The following is a 13,335-nucleotide window of genomic DNA, read 5'->3' as shown; positions in this document are numbered from 1 at the left end:
CATCCAGGCCACTTGCACTTCTAGGTTTCTTCTTGAGGCTTCACTTTCTTCTATATATGCCCTAGACCATTGAGTATATTCTTCTAATGCTAGCTCAAGAGATGAAGGTTGGGAATGGTTTTGTGAATATGTAGGTACTATGGTGAAGTTGTTTTGAGGGATATGAAAGGAGTTTTGTGGACTGTGAAATGCAACTTGTGGATTTTGACAAGAGTCTTGCATAGTATCTCTTGGAAAGAAATTTGCTTGTTTCTCTGTCACATGCTTGCTGATCAAGTCCAGATTTCTCTCTATATTTTTCATTCTTATCTCATGTGTGTAACTTTGAGTGTATTGAGTAAACTTAGCAGCAATGTTCTCTAGGTTTTTTATTGCAAGCTCAAGAGACGAGGGTTCTTGATATGAATAGAGAGATGATGGTTCTTGGTATGAGTAAGGAGATGATGGTTCTTGATAGATGGGATATGGGACATTGTAGCTTCCTTGGTCTTGACTTTGCCAACCAAATTTCGCGTAATTCCTCCATCCACAATAATATGAATCATTCCTTGGGTATGAGTAGTAACCCATGTAATCTCTCTCCATTATGTTTCTTAGCACAAAACACAAAACCAAATCAAACGCACCATGTGGTAAACAGAGAAGAAAAGAGGAACGAATAGAAAAAAATATTTATAAAAAAATTAAAATATAAGAGAAACAGACAAAAGAAAAAATGTCTAATCTAGGTAATCAATTGATTGGTAGTTTGTTAATCATAATTAGCCCCTGAAAACGGCGCCAAAAACTTGATGAAAATTTTACAATCCACAAAACACCGGCAAGTGCACCAAGTCGAATCAAGTAATAACCTCAAGTGAGTGAGGGTCGATCCCACGAGGATTAACGGATTAAGCAAGCAAAATCAATCGATTAATCTAGTCAGACTAGCAAATTAGGGTTTTGAAAGCTTTTAAACATAAATAGCAATTAAATAAAGGCTAACGTAAGAAAACAGTGGATGTGAGAAATAATATGAATGAAAGAGTTAAGGCTTTGGAGATGTTAAAACTTCTAGATTAATACTTTTCTCTTTCTACTTGGATCATGCAAAGATACAATCATGGCAAATCATCAATAATCAAACCCCAATCCCTTGGTAATTTAATTTCTCTTTAACCTAATTAATTGCTAATCCCTTAGTCAGTTACTTAAGAAAATAGTTGAAGAATGTCACAATTCATAAGAATCTCTCCTAGTTGATTTTATGTCACTTATCAATCCAGTTTCAAAACTTAAGAATTGTGAAAATCGATTTTCAAGCTTAATTCAATTAATCAACTTTTCCAAGAAGTTAAAAGAATTCAAATAAGAGAAAAATTATTTCCCAACATATTCAAGCCTTTAAGATGAAGAACGAAAACCCATTCTTGAAAAGAAATCAACGCATTAATCAAAAGTAGAAAAGCTTAAAACATTAATCCATGAAATCAACAGAGCTCCTAACCTTAACCGAGGAGAAATAGAAACTCATGTTCTTCAGAAAATCCTTAAGAAAAATGAAATGACCGAAGGAGCCGAAGAAGAGAGATCCCCCAGATCCGAGAGGAACAAAGTGTCTCCCTCTCCATTAAATACTAACCTTAATTCAAATTCAAATTAAAACAGAATCAAAACTACAACAGAATCAAATCTATTTCCTAATAATTTTTCACAGAGAAGATATCTCCCTTGATTGCTTGTGATCTTTAATAACTTTCCTTATTAATAGGCTTGTGATTGATCCTTCAAAGGTTGAGAATTTGAAGAACAGAAGGTCTTGATTTGAGATTCTGGTCTGAGGCAGCAAGGCCCACGTAGTACGTGGCTTATTCCACGTTATACTTGATATAAAAGATTCGTCCTGGAGTGTCTTTTATAGGCTCACGTACAACGTGAAGTAGGCTGCGTTGTACGTGAGCTAATTTCCTTCAATTTGGCCTGTTGATTGCCCTAGCATTGTATGTGAGAATTCTCACGTTATACGTGAAAACCAACTTGTGCGTACGCACAAGTGTGTGCGTACGCACACTCACAAAAATTTACAATTTTGAACGTACACACATATGCTGCGTACTACGTGAAATTGCCCACGTACTACGTGAAATGGTGAATGATAGCTGTTTGTGCTTACACACAGATGTATGTGTACACACAGATTCTTTTTCTGCTTTCACATAGTAAACCAAATTGTCCACGTTCTACGCCACTCACTTTCTCTTTCCAGTGAGCTTTCTGTCCTTAATAGAAAGCATTCTGCTTCCAGGGGCTTTCAGTTTCCAGGAGCTTTCTATGCTTCTATCTATTCTGTTTCCTTCTATTTTCCTTCTAAAGCTCCCTGTAATCAATCAAATTCAACAAATGAAAGTAATGTTCATTCTAACATTAAATTCATTGATTATTTGACAGAAATTCTTAATAAATTGCTTGAAATCAAGAAGAAAAAACACTAAAGATGCGCACGCATCACTGAGTTCTCTTAGGTAGTATTTGGTGGAGAGACAGAGATGGAAAGACTGAGACTGGGAGACAGAGAGTAAGAGACAGAGATTGAAATGAATCTCAATATTCTGTTTAGTGCAAAGTGGGAGACAGAAAGTGAAACAAGAATGAAACTCTAATTTAATTTGTACAAAGGGTAAAATTGAAATTAATTAATTGAAATGAGGATATTTTAGGTATAAAATATTATTAAAGTTTCAGTCTCTATCTCTAAAAATTCTAGTCCCCTGTGTCTCTACTTTTTGGAAGTACTGAAATACTGAAATTTTAGGGACAGAGACAGAAATTTTAGTATCAGTCTCTGAACCAACAAACATGATACTGAGTATTAGTCTCTCAATCTCTATCTCAGTACCTCAAAACAAACGCTACCTTAATATTTGATTTACCTTGAAAATGGAACAGCTTGTTTTCCCTAGAACAATAAATTCTCGATATATGTACATTGGATTTTTTCCATAAGGGCAACTAAAAACTCCAGTACCTTGCGCACAGAGTTCAAATGACCATTCATCTTCACCATAAACCTGTGTCAGTAGAACACACAATCCTAATAAGCCAGCATGTGACAAAATAAAACACAGGTTTCCATTACAATTTTCCAAGAAAATATGTATATGCAACATTAAATTTTTTGACATTTTGCAAAAATGTAACCATTTTGTGACACTGTAACTCTTGCCTATCCATGTCCATAATCCATATCTCAATTTATTCTCTATGCTTTTACAGCCATGCACTCTACAGAGAAAAAGTCAACCCATAAACACTTCACTCCCAAAATAATTTAATGTGAAACATCTAGAATTAACACCTAGTATTGATTCCAGGGCATCTTGGCTAGTTTTACTAGCCATTTTTAGTATGTTTTAAGGTAGTTTCTTGCATTTTTTAGATAATACGCAAGTATTTACTTGAATATGCATTCATACCTTGATTCAAGCAAACATTGTGAATTCTATACATTTTTCATGAGAATAATGCAAGAGTTGAATGAAAGAATGAATGATGCATCATCTCATGATTAGAGCAAGACTTTGATGCACCTTGCTTGGTTAATTTCAGGTAGCAAGAAGCAGAGGCCTATGTTTGTGCCACTAACGTGGAAGAGAGGAAGGTTTGGAAAAGTTAGTGCAAAAGTGAACGCCACTAACTTCAGCGAAGGGCAAAGAGACCCACGTTAATGGCCACGTTAGTGCCACTAATGTGGGCACTAACATAGAAGAGAAGGGCAACTTCAAAAGTTGATACAAAAGTTGGTCCCATTAAATTGTTCGAAGCAAGGAAGACCCACGTTAGTAGCCACGTTAGTACCACTAATGTGGGCATTAACGTAGAAGAGAAGGGCAGCTTCAAAAGTTGATACAAAAGTTGGTCCCATTAACTTGTTCAAAGCAAGGAAGACCCATGTTAGTGGCCACGTTAGTGCCACTAACGTGGGCATTAACGTGGAAGAAAGGGGCACAATGAAAAGTTAGTACAAAAGTTAGTGGCACTAACTTGTTCGAAGCCAAGGATGAAAAGTTAGTGCAAAAGTTAGTGCCACTAACTTGTTTGAAGCCAAGGAGATCCACGTTAGTGGCCATGTTAGTGCCACTAATGTGAGGCACTAACGTGGAGATGGGAGCTGTAACAACCCCGATTTTCGAGTACGCGAGATCTTTTTTGAAGGCACGGATTTCACCGGAAGATCAGTAAAGGGAACACCTCTGATATATCAACAAGTATCTTGATCTTCATTGTCATTATGTCATCCTTAAGCTAGAACCTTTTCTGAGGCAAGCTCGATAATGCAATCAAGAAGAACCTAGTTTTTGAACCGTATCAGTTGGCAGTTTTGATTCTGTTTTTCTTAAATAGTCTCAATTTGACGAACCGGACTCGATTCATGAGAGAAGAGAGATAATAGTATAATAATTAGGAAGACAAGTTGGTAGCGCTCAGTTTTCGGTATGATCTAGACATACTGAAAATTGGGTCGTTACAATTTGGTATCAGAGTAGTTCGTTCCCAATAGAGCCTGGGGAGTGGACTGACTATGCTTCATTGCATACTCTGCTTGTGTGTCTCATGCTGTTAGGGTATCTTCAAGATACATTTGGCATGAATGTCTATGAGTGCTCATTTTGGGAATGTTCGTGCCTAACTTGAGATATTAAGACTGATCACCTTAATATTGATTGTTTGGTGCGGATAAGACCTCAATGACTGTGAATAGGCATGGTTTAATCGAGTTCCAAACGACAAATTCGTGCGAGGCACAACTATTCTTATAGCTGTTATGATCTCCATGGCTATGGCTACGTGATATTTAGATGCTGTAAAGAAGGAACTGATATCTTCGTTAGGATGGCTTGAAGGAAATAGACTTCTTGAAGATGGATTCTGCATGTGGCTGAAATTTTGAGGACAAAATTTTCTTTTAGGAGGGTAGAATGTAACAACCCCGATTTTCGAGTACGCGAGATCTTTTCTGAAGGCACGGATTTCACCGGAAGATCCGTAAAGGGAACACCTCTGATATATCAACAAGTATCTCGATCCTCATTGTCATTATGTCATCCTTAAGCTAGAACCTTTTCTAAGGCAAGCTCGATAATGCAATCGCAAAGAACCTAGTTTTTGAACCGTATCAGTTGGCAGTTTTGATTTTGTTTTTCATAAATAGCCTCAATTTGACGAACCAAACTCAATTCATGAGAGAAGAGAGATAATAGTATAATAATTAGGAAGACAAGTTGGTAGCGCTCAGTTTCCGGTATGATCTAGACATACTGAAAATTGGGTCGTTACAGGAGCTGCATGAAAAGTTAGTTGAAAAGTTTGTTCCACTAACTTTTGATAGGCCAAGGAAGCCCACGTTAGTGGCCACGTTAATGCCACTAACGTGGGGACTAACGTGAAGTGCTGCCCAACCTCAACCCTTCTAGCAAGCTAAGCAGAGCCCAATGAGTTAGTTAACTGTTTCAACTGAGGCCAAGGGCCCACATCTAGAGACTTGCAAACTCAACTGAGGATAAGAAGAGTAGTATAAATAGGAGTAGTTTTGAACTAGAAAAAAAATCGGGACTGGTGCACGAAATTGTGATCATCAACAATGGCGCCAAAGGACTTGGATCTCTCAAACGTGAATCACACTTTGTCACAATTCCGCACAACTAACTAGCAAGTGCACTGGGTCGTCCAAGTAATACCTTACGTGAGTAAGGGTCGATCCCACGGAGACTGTCAGCTTGAAGCAAGCTATTGTCATCTTGTAAATCTCAGTCGGGCAGATTCAAATGGTTATGAAGGATTGATAATTAAAGATAAATAAAACATAAAATAAAGATAGAGATAGAGATACTTATGTAATTCATTGGTAGGAATTTCAGATAAGCATATGAAGATACTTTGTTCCTCTCGAACCTCTGCTTTCCTATTGCCTTCTTCCAATCATTCATACTCCTTTCCATGGCAAGCTTTATGTTGGGCATCACCGTTGTCAATGGCTACTTCCCGTTCTCTCAGTGAAAATGTTCTACGCACGCTATCACCGCACGGCTAATCATCTGTCAGTTCTCGATCATGTTGGAATAGGATCCATTGATCCTTTTGCGTCTGTCACACGCCCAACACTCGCGAGTTTGAAGCTCGTCACAGTCATCCCTTCCCAGATCCTACTCAGAATACCACAGACAAGGTTTAGACGTTCCGGATCTCAGGAATGGCCGCCAATAATTCTAGCCTATACCACGAAGGTTCCAATCTTAGATTAGAAACCCAAGAGATACACATTCAAGCTTGTTTGCATGTAGAACGGAAGTGGTTATCAGTCACGCGTTCATAGGTGAGAATGGTGATGAGTGTCACATAATCATCACATTCATCATGTTCTTGGGTGCGAATGAATATCTTGGAGAAGAAATAGACTTGAGTTGAATAGAAAAACAATAGTACTTGTATTAATTCATGAAGAACAGCAAAGCTCCACACCTTAATCTATGGTTTGTAGAAACTCCACCATTGAAAATACAAAAGTGATAATGGTGTAAGCATGGCCGAATGGCCAGCCTCCAAGGTCTAGGGACTAAACGTCCAAATATTGAAAATACAATAGCAAAATGTCCTATTTATAGAGAACTAGTAGCCTAGGATTTACAGAAATAAGTAATTAATGCAGAAATCTTCTTTCGGGCCCACTTGGTGTGTGCTTGGACTGAGCAACGAAGCTTCCATGTGTAGAGACTTTTCTTGGAGTTAAACGCCAGCTTTTGTGCCAGTTTGGGCATTTAACTCTAGCTTTTGTGCCAGTTCCGGCGTTAAACGCCAGAATTCTTGAGCTGACTTGGAACACCTATTTGGGCCATCAAATCTTGGGCAAAGTATGGAGTATTAAATATTGCTGGAAATCCCAGGATGTCTACTTTCCAACGCAATTGAGAGCGCACCAATTGGGCTTCTGTAGCTCCAGAAAATCCACTTCGAGTGTAGGGAGGTTAGAATTCAACAGCATCTGCAGTCCTTTTTCAGCCTCTGAATCAGATTTTTGCTCAGGTCCCTCAATTTCAGCCAGAAAATACCTAAAATCACAAAAAAACACACAAACTCATAGTAAAGTCCAAAAATGTGATTTTTATTTAAAAACTAAAAAAAACATAACAAAAACTAACTAAAATATACTAAAAACATACTAAAAACAATGCCAAAAAGCGTATAAATTATCCGCTCATCACAACACCAAACTTAAATTGTTGTTTGTCCCCAAACAACTAAAAATCAAATAGGATAAAATGAAGAGAATATACAATGAATTCTAAAAACATCTATGAGGATCAGTATTAATTAGATGAGCGGGGCTTTTAGCTTTTTGCTTCTGAACAGTTTTGGCATCTCACTTTATCCTTTGAAGTTCAGAATGATTGGCTTCTATAGGAACTCAGAATCTAGATAGTGTTATTGATTCTCCTAGTTAAGTATGTTGATTCTTGAACACAGCTACTTTATGAGTCTTGGCCGTGACCCAAAGCATTTTGTTTTCCAGTATTACCACCGGATACATAAATGCCACAGACACATAACTGGGTGAACCTTTTCAGATTGTGACTCAGCTTTGCTAGAGTCCCCCAATTAGAGGTGTCCAGAGCTCTTAAGCACACTCTTTTTGCTTTGGACCACGACTTTAACCGTGCTCAGTCTCAAGTTTTCACTTGACACCTTCACGCCACAAGCACATGGTTAGGGACAGCTTGGTTTAGCCGCTTAGGCCAGGATTTCATTCCTGAGGGCCCTCCTATCCACTGATGCTCAAAGCCTTGGATCCTTTTTTATTTTACCCTTGCCTTTTGGTTTAAAGGGTTATTGGCTTTTTCTGCTTGCTTTTTCTTTCTTTTTCTCTTTTTTTTCCGCATATATATATTTTTCTGCAAGCTTTTCACTGCTTTTTCTTGCTTCAAGAATCAATTTTATGATTTTTCAAATTATCAAATAACATTTCTCCTTTTCCATCATTCTTTCAAGAACCAACAATTTTAACATTCATGAATCAACAATATCAAAAACATGCACTATTCAGGCATTCATTCAGAAAAACAATAGTATTGCCACCACATCAAAATAACTAAACTGTTTTAAAATTTGAAATTCACGCACTTCTTTTTCTTTTTCAATTAAAAACATTTTTCATTTAAGAAAGGTGATGGATTCATTTTCATAGCTTTAAGGCATAGACACTTAGACACTAATGATCATGTAATAAAGACACAAACATAGATAAACATAAAGCATAAAAATTTGAAAAACAGAGAAATAAAGAACAAGGAAATTAAAGAACGGGTCCACCTTAGTGATGGCGGCTAGTTCTTCCTCTTGAAGATCTTATAGAGTGCTTGAGCTCCTCAATGTCTATTCCTTGCCTTTGTTGCTCCTCTCTCATGGTTCTTTGGCCTTTTCTAATTTCATGGAGGAGGATGGAATGCTCTTGGTGCTCTACCCTTAGTTGTCCCATATTGGAGCTTAATTCTCCCAAGGAGGTATTGATTTGCTCCCAATAGTTTTGTGGAGGAAATTGCATCCCTTGAGGCATCTCAGGGATTTCATGATGAGGAATTTCCTCATGATCTTGTCCATGAGTGGGATCTCTTGTTTGCTCTATCCTTTTCTTAGTGATGGGCTTGTCCTCTTCAATGAGAATGTCTCCCTCTATGTCAATTCCAACCGAATTGCAGAGGTGACAATTGAGATGAGGGAAGGCTAACCTTGCCAAAGTAGAGGACTTGTCCGCCACCTTGTAGAGTTCTTGGGATATAACTTCATGAACTTCTACTTCCTCCCTAATCATGATGCTATGGATCATGATAGCCCGGTCTATAGTAACTTCAGATCGGTTGCTAGTGGGAATGATTGAGCGTTGGATGAACTCCAACCATCCCCTAGCCACGGGCTTGAGGTCATGCCTTCTTAGTTGAACCGGCTTCCCTCTTGAATCTCTCTTCCATTGAGCGCCCTCTTCACAGATGTCTATGAGGACTTGGTCCAACCTTTGATCAAAGTTGACCCTTCTAGTATATGGGTGTGCATCTCCTTGCATCATAGGCAAGTTGAATGCCAACCTTACATTCTCCGGACTAAAATCTAAGTATTTCCCCCGAACCATTGTAAGCCAATTCTTAGGGTCCGGGTTCACACTTTGATCATGGTTCTTGGTGATCCATGCATTGGCATAGAACTCTTGAACCATTAAGATTCTGACTTGTTGAATGGGGTTGGTGAGAACTTCCCAACCTCTTCTTCGAATCTCATGTCGGATCTCCGGATATTCACCCTTTTTGAGTTTGAAAGGGACCTCGGGGATCACCTTCTTCTTGGCCACAACTTCATAGAAGTGGTCTTGGTGCACCCTTGAGATGAATCTCTCCATCTCTCATGACTCGGAGGTGGAAGCTTTTGCCTTCCCTTTTCTCTTTCTAGAGGTTTCTCCGGCCTTAGGTGCCATAAATGGTTATGAAAAAATAAAAAGCAACGCTTTTACCACACCAAAATTAGAAGGTTTGCTCGTCCTCGAGCAAAAGAAGAAAGAGGAGAGTAGAAGAAGAAGAAATAGAGGAGATGGAGGGGGCTTTGTGTTTCGGCCAAGGGGGAGAAGTAGTGTTTAGGTTGTGTGAAAATGAAGGAGTGAAGATGGGTTTATATAGGAGTGGAGAGGGGGGTATGGTTCGGCCATGTATGGGTGGGTTTGGGTGGGAAAGTGGTTTGAATTTGAATGGTGAGGTAGGTGGGGTTTGATAGGTGAGGGGTTCTTGGGGAAGAAGTATTGAGGTGATTGGTGAATGGGTGAAGAAGAGAGAGAGAGGTGGGGTAGGTGGGGATCCTGTGGGGTCCACAGATCCTGAGGTGTCAAGGATATCTCATCCCTGCACCAAGTGGCGTGCAAAAATGCCCCTTTCTGCCAATCCTGGCGTTAAACGCCAGGCTGCTGCCCATTTCTGGCGTTTAACGCCAGCTTCTTGCCCATTCCTAGCGTTAAACGCCAGTCTGGTGCCCATTTCTGGCGTTTAAACGCCAGTAAGTTTCTCCTCCAGGGTGTTCTATTTTTAATTCTATTTTTCATTCTATTTTTACTTTTTCAATTGTTTTTGTGACTTCACATGATCATCAACCTACAGAAAACATAAAATAACAAAAGAAAATAGAAATTTAACATAGATAATTAAAGATTGGGTTGCCTCCCAACAAGTGCTTCTTTAATTTCAATAGCTTGACAGTGGGCTCCCATGGAGCCTCACAGATGTTCAGAGCAATGTTGGAACCTCCCAACACCAAACTTAGAGTTTGAATGTGGGGGTTCAACACCAAACTTAAAGTTTGGTTGTGGCCTCCCAACACCAAACTTAGAGTTTGACTGTGGGGGCTCTGTTTGACTCTGTATTGAGAGAAACTCTTCATGCTTCCTCTCCATGGTTACAGAGGGATATCCTTGAGCTTTAAACACAAGGGAGTCCTTATTCACTTGAATGGTCAATTCTCCTCTGTCAACATCAATCACAGCTTTTGCTATGGCTAGGAAGGGTCTGCCAAGGATGATGGATTCATCCATACACTTCCCAGTCTCTAGGATTATGAAGTCAGCAGGGATGTAGTGGCCTTCAACCTTTACCAAGACATCCTCTACAAGTCCATAAGCCTATTTCTTTGAATTGTCTACCATCTCTAGTGAGATTCTAGCAGCTTGTACCTCAATGATCCCTAGCTTCTCTATTACAGAGAGAGGCATAAGGTTTATACTTGATCCCAGGTCACACAGAGTCTTCTCAAAGGTCATGGTACCTATGGTATAAGGGATTGAGAATTTTCCAGGGTCTTGTCTTTTCAGAGGTAATTTCTGCCTAGTCAAGTCATCCAGTTCTTTGATGAGCAATGGAGGTTCATCCTCCCAAGTCTCATTACCAAACAACCTGACATTTAGCTTCATGATTGCTCCAAGGTACTTAGCAACCTGCTCTTCAGTAACATCTTCATCCTCTTCAGAGGAAGAATACTCATCAGAGCTCATGAATGGCAGAAGTAAATTCAATAGAATCTCTATGGTCTCTGTGTGAGCCTCAGATTCCCATGGTTCCTCATCAAGGAACTCCATGGAGGCCAGTGGACGTCCATTGAGGTCTTCCTCAGTAGAGATCACTGCCTCTTCCTCCTCTCCAGGTTTGGCCGTGTGGGTTGTGGTTATGGCCTTGCACTCTCTTTTTGGATTCTCTTCTGTATTGCTTGGGAGAGTACTAGGAGGGAGTTCAGTAATTTTCTTACTCACCTGACCTACTTGTGCCTCCAAATTTCTAGTGGAGGACCTTGTTTCAGTCATGAAACTTTGAGTGGTTTTAGATCAGAGACAATGGTTGCTAAGTCAGAGTGGCTCTGCTTAGAATTCTTTGTCTGTTGCTGAGAAGATGATGGAAAAGGTTTGCTATTGCTAAACCTGTTTCTTCCACCATTATTGTCATTGAAACCTTGTTGAGGTCTCTGTTGATCCTTCCATGAGAGATTTGGATGATTTCTCCATGAAGGATTATAGGTGTTTCCATAGGGTTCTCCCATGTAATTCACCTCTTCCATTGCTGGGTTCTCAGGAACATAAGCTTCTTCTTCAGAGGAAGCTTCCTTAGTACTTCCTGTTGCTGCTTGCATTCCAGATAGACTCTGAGAAATCATATTGACTTGCTGAGTCAATATTTTATTCTGAGCCAATATGGCATTCAGAGTATCAATTTCAAGAACTTCTTTCTTCTGAATTGTCCCTTTATTCACAGGATTTCTTTCAGAAGTGTACATGAATTGGTTATTTGCAACCATTTCAATGAGTTCCTGAGCTTCTACAAGCATTTTCTTCAGATGAAGAGATCTTCTAGCAGAGCTATCCAAGGACATCTTGGATAGTTCAGACAGACTATCATAGAATATACCTATGATGCTCCATTCAGAAAGCATGTCAGAAGGACACCTTCTGATCAATTGTTTGTATCTTTCCCAAGCTTCATAGAGGGATTCACCTTCCTTCTGTCTGAAGGTTTGGACTTCCACTCTAAGCTTACTCAATTTTTGAGGTGGAAAGAACTTTGCCAGGAAGGCATTGACTAGCTTTTCCCAAGAGTTCAGGCTTTCCTTAGGTTGTGAGTCCAACCATGTCCTAGCTTTGTCTTTTACAGCAAAAGGAAAGAGCATAAGTCTGTAGACTTCAGGGTCAACCCCATTGGTCTTGACAGTGTCATAGATTTGCAAGAATTCAGCTAAGAACTGATGAGGATCTTCCAATGGAAGTCCATGAAATTTACAATTCTGTTGCATTAGAGAAACTAATTGAGGCTTAATGGTGTGCGAAATCGTGATCATTGCTTCCTTGGTAACGGCGCTAAAAACTCAATACGCACGTTCATGATCTTAATTCTATTTCACAACTTCGTACAACTAACCAGCAAGTGCACTAGGTCGTCCAAGTAATACCTTACGTGAGTAAGGGTCGAATCCCACGGAGATTGTTGGTATGAAGCAAGCTATGGTCATCTTGTAAATCTCAGTCAGGCGGATTAAATTGTTTTAAGAAATTATAGTGGATGAAAATAAATAAAATATAAAATAGGATAGTGGTACTTATATAATTCATTGGTGAGAATTTCAGATAAGTGTATAGAGATGCTTTCGTCCCTCTGAACCTCTGCTTTCCTGCTGTCTTCATCCAATCCTTCCTACACTTTCCATGGCAAGCTGTATGTAGGGCATCACCGTTGTCAATGGCTACTTCCCATCCTCTCTGTGAAAATAGTCCGATGCGCTGTCACTGCATGGCTAATCATCTGGAGGTTCTCGATCATACTGGAATAGGATTTACCCTCCTTTTGCGTCTATCACTACGCCCAGTACTTGCGAGTTTGAAGTTCGTCACAACCATCCCTTCTCAGATCCTACTCGGAATACCACAGACAAGGTTTAGACTTTTCAGATCTCAGGAATGGCCATCCATGGGTTCTAACTTATACCACGAAGATTCCAATATCTCGGACTCGGTCCTCTGTATTAGATATCCAAGAGATACTCATTCTAGCTTGTTTGCATGTAGAACATAAGTGTTTGTTAGGCACGCGTTCATAGGTGAGAATGATGATGAGCGTCACATAATCATCACATTCATCATGTTCTTGGGTGCGAATGGATATCTTTGAATAGGAATAAGCTTGAATTGAATAGAAAAACAGTAGTACTTTGTATTAATTCATGAGGAATAGCAGAGCTCCACACCTTAATCTATGGAGTGTAGAAACTCTAGCATTTGAAAATACATAAGTGATA

The 13,335-nt window shown here is 39.4% G+C and overlaps 1 non-coding gene across 1 annotated transcript; it reads left to right on the top strand.

Annotated features, from left to right (window-relative positions):
* The first annotated feature begins 11,973 nt into the window (after positions 1-11,973).
* Positions 11,974-12,081, top strand: LOC148576692 (small nucleolar RNA R71). Its single transcript, XR_015904296.1, has one exon. It is a non-coding gene; the product is annotated as a small nucleolar RNA R71 (small nucleolar RNA).
* Positions 12,082-13,335: the final 1,254 nt, after the last annotated feature.

Source organism: Arachis ipaensis, chromosome B1, assembly GCF_059453495.1.
Source record: "Arachis ipaensis isolate K30076 ecotype BB chromosome B1, ASM5945349v1, whole genome shotgun sequence".
Lineage (NCBI taxonomy): Eukaryota > Viridiplantae > Streptophyta > Magnoliopsida > Fabales > Fabaceae > Arachis > Arachis ipaensis.
Note: the sequence above shows the minus strand (reverse complement) of the source record. Positions and strands in the feature narration are given on the sequence as shown.